Below are 12,182 nucleotides of genomic sequence, written 5' to 3' on the forward strand. Positions count from 1 at the left end.
TCCTGGTTCATTTGTCCTCTACAAAAGTTTGCCAAACTCGTGTAGTTTTTTGACTGTGAAGCGGCAAACCCTATGTTTGCTCTTCTGGTTCCTTTAGGCAGAGAAAGTCTGACACACGTCCTTATTGTAAGCACACACAGAGATCGTTTCATTTGATGTTGAGTGTGATTTATTACACGAAACTCCGGTTGACTTTCCAGTAAAAAACATAAACAGCTCAAAACAATGTCACTGATAAGCGGCCAAAACAGGGTTCTTAATATACCAAAAAACAATACTTTTCTATGTGAAATAATATGAGGTAATGCGTGAGCGTGAGCGTGAGCGTGAGCGTGGTCAAAAAACTGTTGGCTCTCTGCCTTCCAACCTGAGTGAAAGCAAAGTCCCTCCCCTATAAGGTAGAGCACGACACCACAGGTGACACACATTACCAATCACCACATAAGCAAGATGCGCTGATATACATATGAATAAACATGATTAATATTTACTACACTTAATTCATAAATCATAATTTGCCATAAACTAAAAATGTATTTCCTTAAAATATATTAAACACAAAAAATCTCTAAATGGCTCCAACACAGGGCATGTTATCTCAAATATTTTATTCATGTAGCCTGCAGTGGCCTAAGTAGCAAGGGAGTGCAAATTTACATTTTAGCCTGTAGTTGAAACACTGGCATATGTGTGAAATTAGCAACAACTAGTAAAAAACACAAAAAATGGAAAATGTCAAGACATTAGTACAAGGAACCAAAAGAATAATAAAAAAATCAGTTTCTCTCATCTTTTGGCAGCAGGGTCAAAAAGTGTGGTTTTAATAGAATTCTGCGTGCCGTACAATGGCCCTTAATGGAGGGCACATTTTAAATCTTAAATAGCAAAAAGAATAGAAATGCATTCAATTCAATATTATTGTTAATTCTTGACATCTATCACACTCTTCTAATCCCACTCAAAAAAAATCCAATTTAGACTAATTATTATTTAGCTTTTTATTTTTTGTGTTTTTTCTTTAAAAAAAACGAGTGACTTTTTCTAAAACATCTGGAATTTAAAGGGTTAAAATCCTTAAAATAAAGATGAATATGGTTTGTATGGTGAGGACTCGAGTTGAAAAAGAAAGTTATAAAAAAAAATTGTGGAAAAATACATTCATGTTATTTTTATCTACATATCAATCCAAAGTGACATCTTAAGCGCCGAAGGAGGCTGAGTGTGAGTCTTTTTTTAAATCTTAGATATAAAAAAATATAAAAATGCATTCAAATCAATTTCATTGCACATTTTTTACATCTATCACACTCTTATTATCCCCCTCAAAAAAATCCAATTCAGACTAATTATTTAGCTTTTAATTGATATTTTGTGTTTTTCCATTAAAAAAAACGAGTGACTTTTTCTAAAACATCTGGAATTTAAAGGGTTAAAATCCTTAAAATAAAGATGAATATGGTTTGTATGGTGAGGACTCGAGTTGAAAAAGAAAGTTATAAAAAAAAATTGGTGGAAAAATACATTCATGTTATTTTTATCTACATATCAATCCAAAGTGACATCTTAAGCGCCGAAGGAGGCTGAGTGTGAGTCTTTTTTTAAATCTTAGATATAAAAAAATATAAAAATGCATTCAAATCAATTTCATTGCACATTTTTTACATCTATCACACTCTTATAATCCCCCTCAAAAAAATCCAATTCAGACTAATTATTTAGCTTTTAATTGATATTTTGTGTTTTTCCATCAAAAAAAACAAGTGACTTTTTCTAAAACAACTGGAATTTAAAGGGTTAAAATCCTTAAAATAAAGATGAATATGGTTTGTATGGTGAGGACTCGAGTTGAAAAAGAAAGTTATAAAAAAAAATTGGTGGAAAAATACATTTATGTTATTTTTATCTACATATCAATCCAAAGTGACATCTTAAGCGCCGAAGGAGGCAGAGTGTGATTTTTTTTAAGGATGCACTGAAGGTTAAGAAAGTATGGTGTTTTTTTTTCTCTTAAAGGGGTAAATACACCGGATATTATATTTATAAAAAAACAACAACATATCTCTGGGTTTAGATTGTCTTACACCACAGTTGTATATACCATTACATTGTTAGGCTCCCAATGGACAGTTTAAAATAATCGATACGGGTATGTGTTGAAGAACCCGGGCCTGCTGCCCACATTACCAACAATCAGGGTTCACCAAGTTATAAGATACTCAGGCATTTTATATATATAGCATATCAAGTCCAATGCAATACATGTTTCAGCAATTATAATGATAAGTCAGTGGGGATGACAAGGTTCTACAACGATGATATTAATTAAATTGATGCGCCCTGTACCCAAATGTATAGATTGACCAATGGAAAATGATTTATTAAGTTAAGTTCAACAAACAACGTTGACTTGAAGCACAATCAATTTGTCACTTTTACTTTGCTGGTAACTTTTCCCCGGGGAGCCTGCGGATAATATAACATTTTATTATGAGCAAAACTGTATCACTCCCTCTGACAGTATTAACGTCTTTAATACTCTTCCAAGTTCGTGCAAACACCCAAACCGACTCCCGTTACATCACTTATCACTGGAGGCCATTTATCAGACTGTGAACAACATGCAGTCCTCTCTCTGGCTAAGCCTTTATGCTGTTATTTTCCTCTCTCTCTCTCTCCAATATACAGCAGTGCACCTGTAAACAGACTTTGATGTGTAAAAAAAATCGACGCGCACTCATTCAATATCATGTAATAAAAATATCCATCTTGTCAAACAAAAAAGCCATTTGTGGTGATAAGCAAGGGTAATCTCTAGGATCAAAGCCCGGCTGGGGCGACAACAAGGGTCTCGCTTGAGAGAGAGTGTAGTAGTGTGTCACGTATATATCACTCACAGTCATAACAACACTGAAGTGAATGAGAGGTATTTGTGCTACTTCTGTCTCAGACCAGCTGTCTTTTTTTTTTTTAAGATCTTTTTTTGGCATTTTTTATGCTTTATTGATAGTGAGAAGAGACAGAGGTGAAATGGGGCAGAGAGGGGAGTGACATGAGAACGACCGCGGGCGGGAATCGAACCCGGGTCTGCTGCTGGGCCCGGCCCCGGGGGGGGGGAGGGACGCCCTGCCAACTGAGCTAAGGGCGCCCCCTAAGACCAGCTGTCTTTGTCGTAACATTTTTTTTTTCACACGCATATGATAGGGAGATGAAAGGGTCTGCTTTTACTTAGTATATTCTCTTCTTTCCTTGAATAGAAGCCCTCAGAGAAGAAACATGGATAAACATGCATACTGCTTTCTCACCCTCAAGCATGCACGCACAGTTGAACTGTATCTTTAAAAAAAAACAAGTAGTGGATTTGGGATACCCCTGCCCCCCCCCCCTCCTTCTCCTCACCTATGTCCTCAATGACCCTAAAGCCTGCTTGACCCTGCCACAGCTCCCCTATTACTCCCTCCCTAATCCCCTGTCTTCACTACACACTAGCATATCCAGTCTGAGTATAGAAACAGAGGGAGTAAGACTGTGTCAGTATATCACTATGATAAGAGTAGTATTGCCCAAATTTGGATTTTTTTTAAGCTTTTCTATTTGGCTGATAAGCTTCTTGCATTGGACAAATATGGTCACTTGTTGTGTCTATTATTCATTCTTTTGACTGTTTTTCTAAGGGAGCAGCAACAGCAGTTTCTGGCATCAAAAGGAGGAATCAAACTGCCCCTCTGTATTTCCATATGAGTGGGTCTGCTGCCCTTCACCAGAGCAGGAGTTCCTTTCTTTTCCCCCCACAGCCAAAGGACATAACAATAGAGACACATTGGGCACGTCAATAACAGCGCTGAGTAAAAGGTCCATGCTCGTCGTCTAAAAAAAGCAAACTTTTTATGTATTGTTTCTTTTGGAGGAGTATGAATATCTGATAGAAAATAATGGCCGTTGTGTTTGTGAGTTCTTCTTATCCCATAATTGAGGAAGAGGACTCAGGTTGTTCTGCTCTATAATGATCAGGAAAAGCAAACAGGATAAAAACCAAAAAAACTTCCGGCCATCTATAAACCGCACCCCCCCCCCCCAACCCATCCCCCGCCCGCACACACACACACACACACACACACACACACACACACACACACACACACACACACACACACACACACACACTCAATGGATCGCAGCGCAGCAAGGTTAGGCTGACATCAGCAGGCTAACGATCAGTTCCTCTGTGGGCTTGAATGATTAGCTGCAGTATAGCCCCCAGACATTTCCAGCTTGTTTCCCTGAGTTGGTCAGACATGCAACATCACTGGCCTTCCATCTGCACTAACTACATCCACTCTCTTCCATTTACTCAAAACACAAAGAAATGAGGGTCTTCATGAGACTAATAGACGACACAAACGATGTAGAGAATGTAGGGCATAAGAGGCGGACATAAAAGTCTAGTGGGAGAGCAAAGAACAAGCATATAAGTTTGTTGGATGTTGAGTTGTTTTCATACTCAAATATGGGCTAACGGCAGTTTTTTTCTTGAGAGAGATTAGACAGTACCGTGTGTGTGTGTGTGTGTGTGTGTGTGTGTGTGTGTGTGTATGTGTGTGTAGAGTGACTAAATGGGTGGAGTATAGGTAGGAGCTACATATTTGCATCAACTTGAAACTGGAGTAAAAATGACAGGTTGCAAATATTTGCAAATACCTTTTAAAGTTGATTTAAAGGTTCATTTTCTATTTATTTTGTTTCCAGCTGACTGTCCCTAATACTTTCTGTCGCCCTTTCTGCTCCCCACTTCCCAGAAGTCCCTTGAAATGTTTGGTTTATTCTGCTAATGAAGTTTGAGCTCCTGTATGGGGTGACACTCCTTTCTTTGTCTGCTACGGCCGGCCGCGGTGGCCACCAACACTTACTCTAACTACTTCTCCTCGTTCCAAAAACAGCTGCATAACAAAGCCGGGCCTTGCTTTGTGAACCATAATAAATAACCCTAGAGTTGTATACTATAATGTAATGAGACTTGTTTTACTTTTTGGTTAGACTTTTTCATTCCCCATTTAGAGCCTGTCTATTAGCTGGAACAGAAAGTGGTGAATGCTTAAAAAAAAGGAGGCTCTCTGCTTAGCAAACAGTCCACCCAACCCCCACCCACCCTTAATGCCCTGTGGGCTGCTGTGAGTTTGGATTAAGTTTGGGTGCCACTGCCATGTCCCCTCCCTATACTCAGCAGAGAAAAAAAAATAGTTTGTGTACTGTGGCCCATCAAATATGAAGAAGGCCATTAGGAAGGGCACGGCCTTGAGACAAGATAGACGAGGTATAGAAAGAATGCGGAGGCCAGAAAAGCTGGTTTTACAGATGACTAGGCAACTCCAACGCTTAATCCACTCTATGAGACATAATATGCTTTAACTGATACTATAATACATGTCTCGTGGTCCATTGCTTTATTAAACAATATTGCATGTTGACTATCAATCAGTGATCTTGTGTGTGTGTGTGTGTGTGTGTGTGTGTGTGTGTGTGCGTGTGTGTGTGTGTGTGTGTGTGTGTGTGTGTGTGTGTGTGTGTGTGTGTGTGTGTGTGTGTGTTCGTGTGTGTGTACGCAGGATGTGTGTAAAGCAGCGGATCAATAATGGTAGTCTACTACAGTGACATCTGGGGCTGGACAAAGAGTGTGGTGCCTTCCCTTGGGCAGCTCTCCCCTTCTCTCTCTCTCTCTCTCTCTCGCTCTCTCTCTCTCTCTCCCTCTCTCTCCCAATCCCTGATCACAGCCACGTGGTTCTCTGGGCTATTTCTCCCCAGCTAAGCTTATTTCTCCTCCTTTAATCCCGCAGCAATCACGGGCAACAATGGCCAAAGCGTCGGGTTCAGAGGCGCCGGGCAAAAAAAAAAAAAAATCTATTAACTATGATCACTATGTGTCCGCTTAGAAATACATGATAAGCACACCTAATGAATCCGCCACATCTTGAGCTCTTGGCCATTGTTATTTCATCGGCTCATCAATTATGTGGAAGATGGAAAAATCGACATGAGCGACGCTGATGGACATTGTGGCTTTTAATGCACAAAACGGGCCTCTATTTGAAACCAAAGTATCCAATTCAATGCAACTGATGTACTCTATGCATTGACAAGGGAGCTCTAAAGCAGCTTGCATCAGTGCATGCGCAGGATGCCGTGAGCGGGCCTCAGTCGGCGCTGCGCTGATAAATGGGGGTCGATATCCGACCCTGATTAGCAGATTAGCAGCCACTCAGTTTGGTCTACCTCTTGATTTTAAGTAATGGCTTCAGCCTTTTCAATGGCTCAGGACCTTCTTTATTAATTATTACAGCTTCTAATCTGACAAGGCAGATTGTCAGACACATTATTTTGGCTCAACCCTAACCCAACACAAAATGTAGGTGTCTGTAAAATGTTCCCTAACCCTAACTTTAGGAATGTGTATTTTTTTAAACTGTCTCCTAATAGCTGCACATCTGCTTTTGTCATTAAAATATTTAGTAGTGCTCAAAACAAAGAAATGACGATATAAATGTTTGTTATAAACACTGTCCATGACTGTGTTTGTAAAGCAGGAGTGCCCTATATTTCTAAACCGAAACTCACTCACTGTGGACTTTATTAAGTGTGTAGGCTCTACATCCACTTATTTTAATGGCGCGGCTCCAAATATTGATTTTCAATTCAATAGGTTGCAATAAGCCGTCCGGGTTAAACAATTGTGGAATTTGCGCAAAAGTGGTAATAATATTTATAATGTAGCCTTTTTGTTATGTGTATTATATATATAAGGCATGTGGAATACAGCAGCAGCTAATAGGTGTGGGTTGTTTCCTCACCCACATTCAGCTGTTGTTACTTTAACTAATGACAGGGCTTGTATAAATACCGCTATGATAGTTTTATTAGGCACTCAACTGGAACATTAAAGCTGTATTAAATAATCACAGTAAACAAAATGTGTGAAGTTTTTCTTTTCCACTTCATTAACTTCACTTGAATCGAGTTCTAAGCGTCTCATTTTCAGTTAACAAATTCATTGTTTGTGGTAAATGGACTCCACTTATATAGCGCTTTCCCTGGTTTTGTCAGAGACCCAAAGCACTTTACATTGTTTTGTACACATTCACCCTATCACACACATATTCATACACCGATAGCAGCAGCTACCACGCAGGGTGCAAGCTAACAAGGAGGAATTTAGGATTCAGTATGGACATTTCATTATGCGGTGGGGAGACGGGGGATCGAATCACCAACCCTGCACTCCAGTGGACGACCGCTCTACCCACGTCGCCACAGCCGTCCGACTGATAACTCTAACTTTTTTACAAGTCAACACACAGCTCTCATGCTCAACTTGTCTAAAAAATATCCATGTAGCGTTTTTTCTGGTGAGTTCTCTGGTCCCGTGAGGGCATGCTCTATCAGAGGGGCTTTCCGCAACAGCAAACTGAATCTGTGACATAATGGTTAAGATTCATGAAAACAACCTCAGCTCCAAATATATCAAGAAATCTCAGAATGTGCAACAGTTGAACCCAACACAACACCGCTACCACCTTCCTCTCCCCCCTCCCCAACCACAAAGTGTGACGGCTAAAATGTCCCTGTGCTTAAATCCCCCCCTGCCAGCACCTCCCCTATACCCCCCATCAACCCTAACCCTATATCTATCTTAATCCTACGATTACTATATCATTTTCCATGGGTCTAATTGAGACGGCAGCTATCAGGCTTCACACCTTAGGATACCTGCAACGTTCTGCTTTAGCTTGCCAGACACTCTATTGATCCACTCTGGGGTGGGAACGAGGATACAGGTGTGACCCAAATAAAGGGGATTTACTACCCACCTGTTAACCAAAAGTGTCACCGAAAATGGGCAGCCAAAGAAATGTTGAAGGATGGATATGAAATGTGTGGGGTGACAAATGCAAATTCCCTGTGTGAGTAAGCAGTACGTTTCCCATGGAGGGGCTCATTTATAATTTAATCCAGGAGCTTGGTGTTTCTAGGCTAACACAGTCAGATTGCCCTTTCAGAGTGGAAAACCCCCAGCATGCACCGGGGGAGGGAGATCAATGGCGTCACCCACCCCAGAACAGACACTCCACCTCGTACCGGGGGTGATGTGAATGACTGTCTGGACCACCCGGCAAAGAGAGAAGCGCTCCCTAATTTACTTATTTTTGCATTTCGATTTTTTTGTCAAATCCCCACAAAAACACAAAAAAGGAACAGCTGCTAGAATTTTAGTTTTGAACGTTAACACGTGAACTTATTTGAGGCCAACATTTGCTTTCTTGTAGAAAGGGCGGACTGGATACAATGTGGATTTTGGGAGTTTTCTCTCTTTTTTTTTAGGAAAATTACGCCATATAGGAGCCTTGAGAGGGAACCAACACAGTAAAGTTGCGAGCCAGAAAACCAAACTAACAAACTAAAAGGGGCCGTAAATCTGTGCAATGCTGAAGTGAACCACATAGTTGGGTGTCACTTCCAGCAACACCTCACACATAACACATTTTCCCTTGATCCATGGCTAACAGAACATTTTGGATGACTTGACATCTTTACTATTTTACCGATTCATTGTAGTTCAAAACCACATGACAACAAAACGAGCTATTTGGGCAGGGACGGAAAAGTAAGGCAGGGCAGCAATTAAAATGTAATACAGGACAGAGTGTATTGAATATGATCAAGTACAGCCTGACTAACTTGCTTGTGGAACTCTTTTCGGACATGACTTCCTCAAAGGTAGCCTCCTGGGTACTTTAATATTAACTGCTGAGTAGCAGTTTGCCCCATATGCTACTCAGTGGTATTAGCTTTAAAAAAAAAAACGCCTACGAAGGAGTCTTTATGTTGTTGAACCCCCCACTAGTTTTTTTTTTTGGAAGGTAAATGACTATGTCCATGGTGAAAAGGCACAAGGCAGTAATGAGTAATGAAAACAGCCGAGTTAGTGCTGCCATTCAGTAAAGGGCCTGCTGCTGTGGAATGTGAGGCGCCCATTCATTCACATGGGTTAAAAAATGCATTTATGCTACCACAAAGCCCTGCCTTGTCCTCATTGTTTTTCACCCACACCAATAAAACACTTCCACAAAAACTGAAGGGAACATACCAACAAACAAACAAAAAAATTAAATTTGCTAATTTTACTCCTACAGATAGGAACAAAAAGAAAGGGTTGTGGGGTGGGGGTGAGGGTGGGGGTGGGGGTGGGGGGGTTGAACTTCACATTAAAGACAAGTTTTTGGAAGAGACAAAGAGTCACGGTATTTTCTTGGAAGTTTGATTACAATAAGGCACACAGAAAAAGTATTTTGTAAGCACACAAGTTGCTGACGAAAGACAAAACAGACGTATTGTCAAAAGCCGAATATAGGCAGCATTTATTCAGTGCCTGGTAAAGAGGCACAGTGGCCGGAGGAGGGTAATCATACACAAAAAAAAGCTTCACTCTATACTATAGTCATGTGTGCGCTCTTAAGGGAGCTCTAAGTTTGTGAATATGTTAGACTGCGGCATAAGCTTGATTTAACCCCGCATCCAATTTGTATTGAGTCCACTGATGTTATAGCCACTATACATCACATTCAAACAAACAGCTCCGGTTCCCTTTTATCTACTGCCTCCATCAACATAGCTCAACAGGTGATCTCAGAAGTGACGCTCGTATGACATAACCCTCTGAGAAAATCCTTCAGGTATAGACGTAAGCCTTCAGGTGAGTGTGGCTTTTTGCCTTGACCAGATGTGTAGAAAAAAACAAAACAAGCATGACATATTGTCTACCAGAGCACAACAAATCAAGACAGTGTTCCAAAAAAATGTGTTTCCCCTACAAATCCATTCCTGCTACTACTGTATTCATGTGTTGGAGCGATTGTGTATCATCTGACTGACAAGTCAATTTTGGGGGAAGTTCGATCACTCATATAGGCTATTGCTGTGGCACGGCGGTGTTGTATTCACCGGAGAGTATAAAAGCACAGAGTGAGAGGAGCTGTGGGCTGGAGAAAGAAAATGTTTCACATAACGTCTGAAATCTGACATGAGGGAGAGACAATGTAATCCTGTCTGCAAAACAACGCTCTGTCTCCCTCCCTTCCTCCCTCCCTCCCACCCGCTCTCTCTCTCTATCTTTCTATGCCTGTGTGTGTGTGTGTGTGTGTGTGTGTGTGTGTGTGTGTGTGTGTGTGTGTGTGTGTGTGTGTGTGTGTGTGTGTGTGTGTGTGTGTGTGTGTGTGTGTGTGTGTGTGTGTGTGTGTGTGTGTGTGTGTGTGTGAGTGACCTTACACTGGAGAAAATTGACAAAAAAAAAGGACTCACAGCTGACGAGATGATCCCATGCATGCACACTGTGAGTATTGGACAAGATCATTACAGGAAGGGATACCACCATGCACAATACAATGCCTATGTCACAGAGCAAGCACCAACACACACACATAGGCATTCATAGAAGTTGAAAAGACAACATATGGTAAAAGACAGCCGAGTACTGCACACAAGTGAAAACAGGAATACTGTAGGCACACTGTCAGTGTGTGTGTGTGTGTGTGTGTGTGTGTGTGTGTGTGTGTGCGTGCGTGCGTGTGTGTGTGTGTGTGTGTGTGTGTGAGAGCACTCCAGCAACAGTCAGCCCTATTCCAAATCAAAAATTCCAACAACACCAGATAAGACAACGCCTACTTTTCTTTGGTAGACTACTCATTTGTATTCCTTAAACTGTAAACAGCATTGAAATGAGTGTGCTTTGACACCCGTGCGCGCGCACGTCGAGGAACGGGCACGCGCGCAATGTCCTTTTATTTATTTCTCTCTCTCTCTCTCTCTCTCTCTCTCTCTCTCTCTCTCTCTCTCTCTCAACAGCAAACTATTCTTTTTACATAACTATCATGTCTGATAACTACTCCAGCCTGCCCCTTAGGAAGGATCACTACGGCAATCCTACAATGATACACATAATGGGCACCTTTAATGTTTCACAGCTTTTATATGACCTTTATGTAGCCTACACTTCCTCCTATTATCACCCATGATATAACTATCATTTTCACTGAGGCACTCCTCCTGCTGCTGCTACTGGTCAGTAAGTTTATAGCTGTCTTTATAACACTTTAACACCGCCTGCTAATTCACTCTACTAACATTCCTCTAAGAACTTGATTTAGCCTATATATATATCTGGAGAGCACCTTTCCTAAATGTAGGCTATGAGTCGACTGTGGGCTCTATTTTTTTTTTCGCAAGGATCCGCTGTGTTATCTGGCAAACATTCCTCAAAATGACCCTTATCTCCCCCGTAGCACATGTACTTTTGCTGTCCGTTTCTTAATCAGACCCCCCCCCCCTCTCCCCCCCCCCCCCCCCCCCCCCCCCCCCCGTGTCCACTCTGTAAGGAAATGACTTGGTTAAAAAAAAAGCAAAGAGTCTGTAATAGCCTAAAGATTGCACTATAGCGGCAACAGCAGACGCCTTGGCAGCAGCACGAAAGAACGCACCCTCCGAAATAACAAACAATAAATAATGATACACAGTCACTTCCTTACCAGTGTAGTCTCACGCACGCACCGAACAGCAGACCGGTGCAGCTCTCCAACAAAACCAAAAAAAAACAAAACAAAAAATAATGTAAAAGAGTCCAGATCCGCCAGAGATGAGAGGAGACAAGACGTATCTTCCAGACGCAGCGACTGACAACGGCGACCCGGGATTCAACTCTGCAAAAAAATCGCGAAGAATTAATATGATCTGTGGCGAATTCCTATCTCCTTGTGTTGTGTGGAGCAGTACAGGTTCTTCGCTCTCTCTCTCTCTCTCTCTCTCTCTCTCTCTCTCTCTCTCTCTCTCTCTCTCTTGTCTCTTGTCGTTTCACTGCTCTGCCGCCTTCAGGTGATGTCGGAAACGCCGTGACTCAAAAAGTAAAAAAAAAAAAAAAAAAATGGCCAAAGGAGGAATTCCGGACTAAAATTAGGTTAAGTGGGAACTTTTGGGGAATTTTTCACAATGTCTATGTGTGCTTACACGTAGAGTAGGCCTATTTTAACACACATGTAGGCCTACCTATGACTTGAATTATGGGTCCCATATTGAGGACGTGCATTATAGCCCATTGAGGGATCAATCTTATGCTATTATTAGTAACTATATCACATGTAGGGATG

The 12,182-nt window shown here is 41.3% G+C and overlaps 1 protein-coding gene across 2 annotated transcripts in view; it reads right to left on the reverse strand.

Annotated features, from left to right (window-relative positions):
• LOC307259062 (zinc finger protein 516-like) overlaps nt 1-12,182 on the reverse strand; it is a 63,687-nt gene that overhangs the window by 48,585 nt on the left and 2,920 nt on the right. For both annotated transcript variants that reach the window (XM_080038789.1, XM_080038790.1), the window contains exon 2: nt 11,568-11,738. The gene's annotated coding sequence lies outside the window, so the exon portion shown is untranslated. The remainder of the gene's footprint in view (nt 1-11,567; nt 11,739-12,182) is intronic.

The sequence above is a fragment of the Ammodytes marinus genome (assembly GCF_949987685.1).
Source record: "Ammodytes marinus genome assembly, chromosome: 13".
NCBI classification, from domain to species: domain Eukaryota; kingdom Metazoa; phylum Chordata; class Actinopteri; order Uranoscopiformes; family Ammodytidae; genus Ammodytes; species Ammodytes marinus.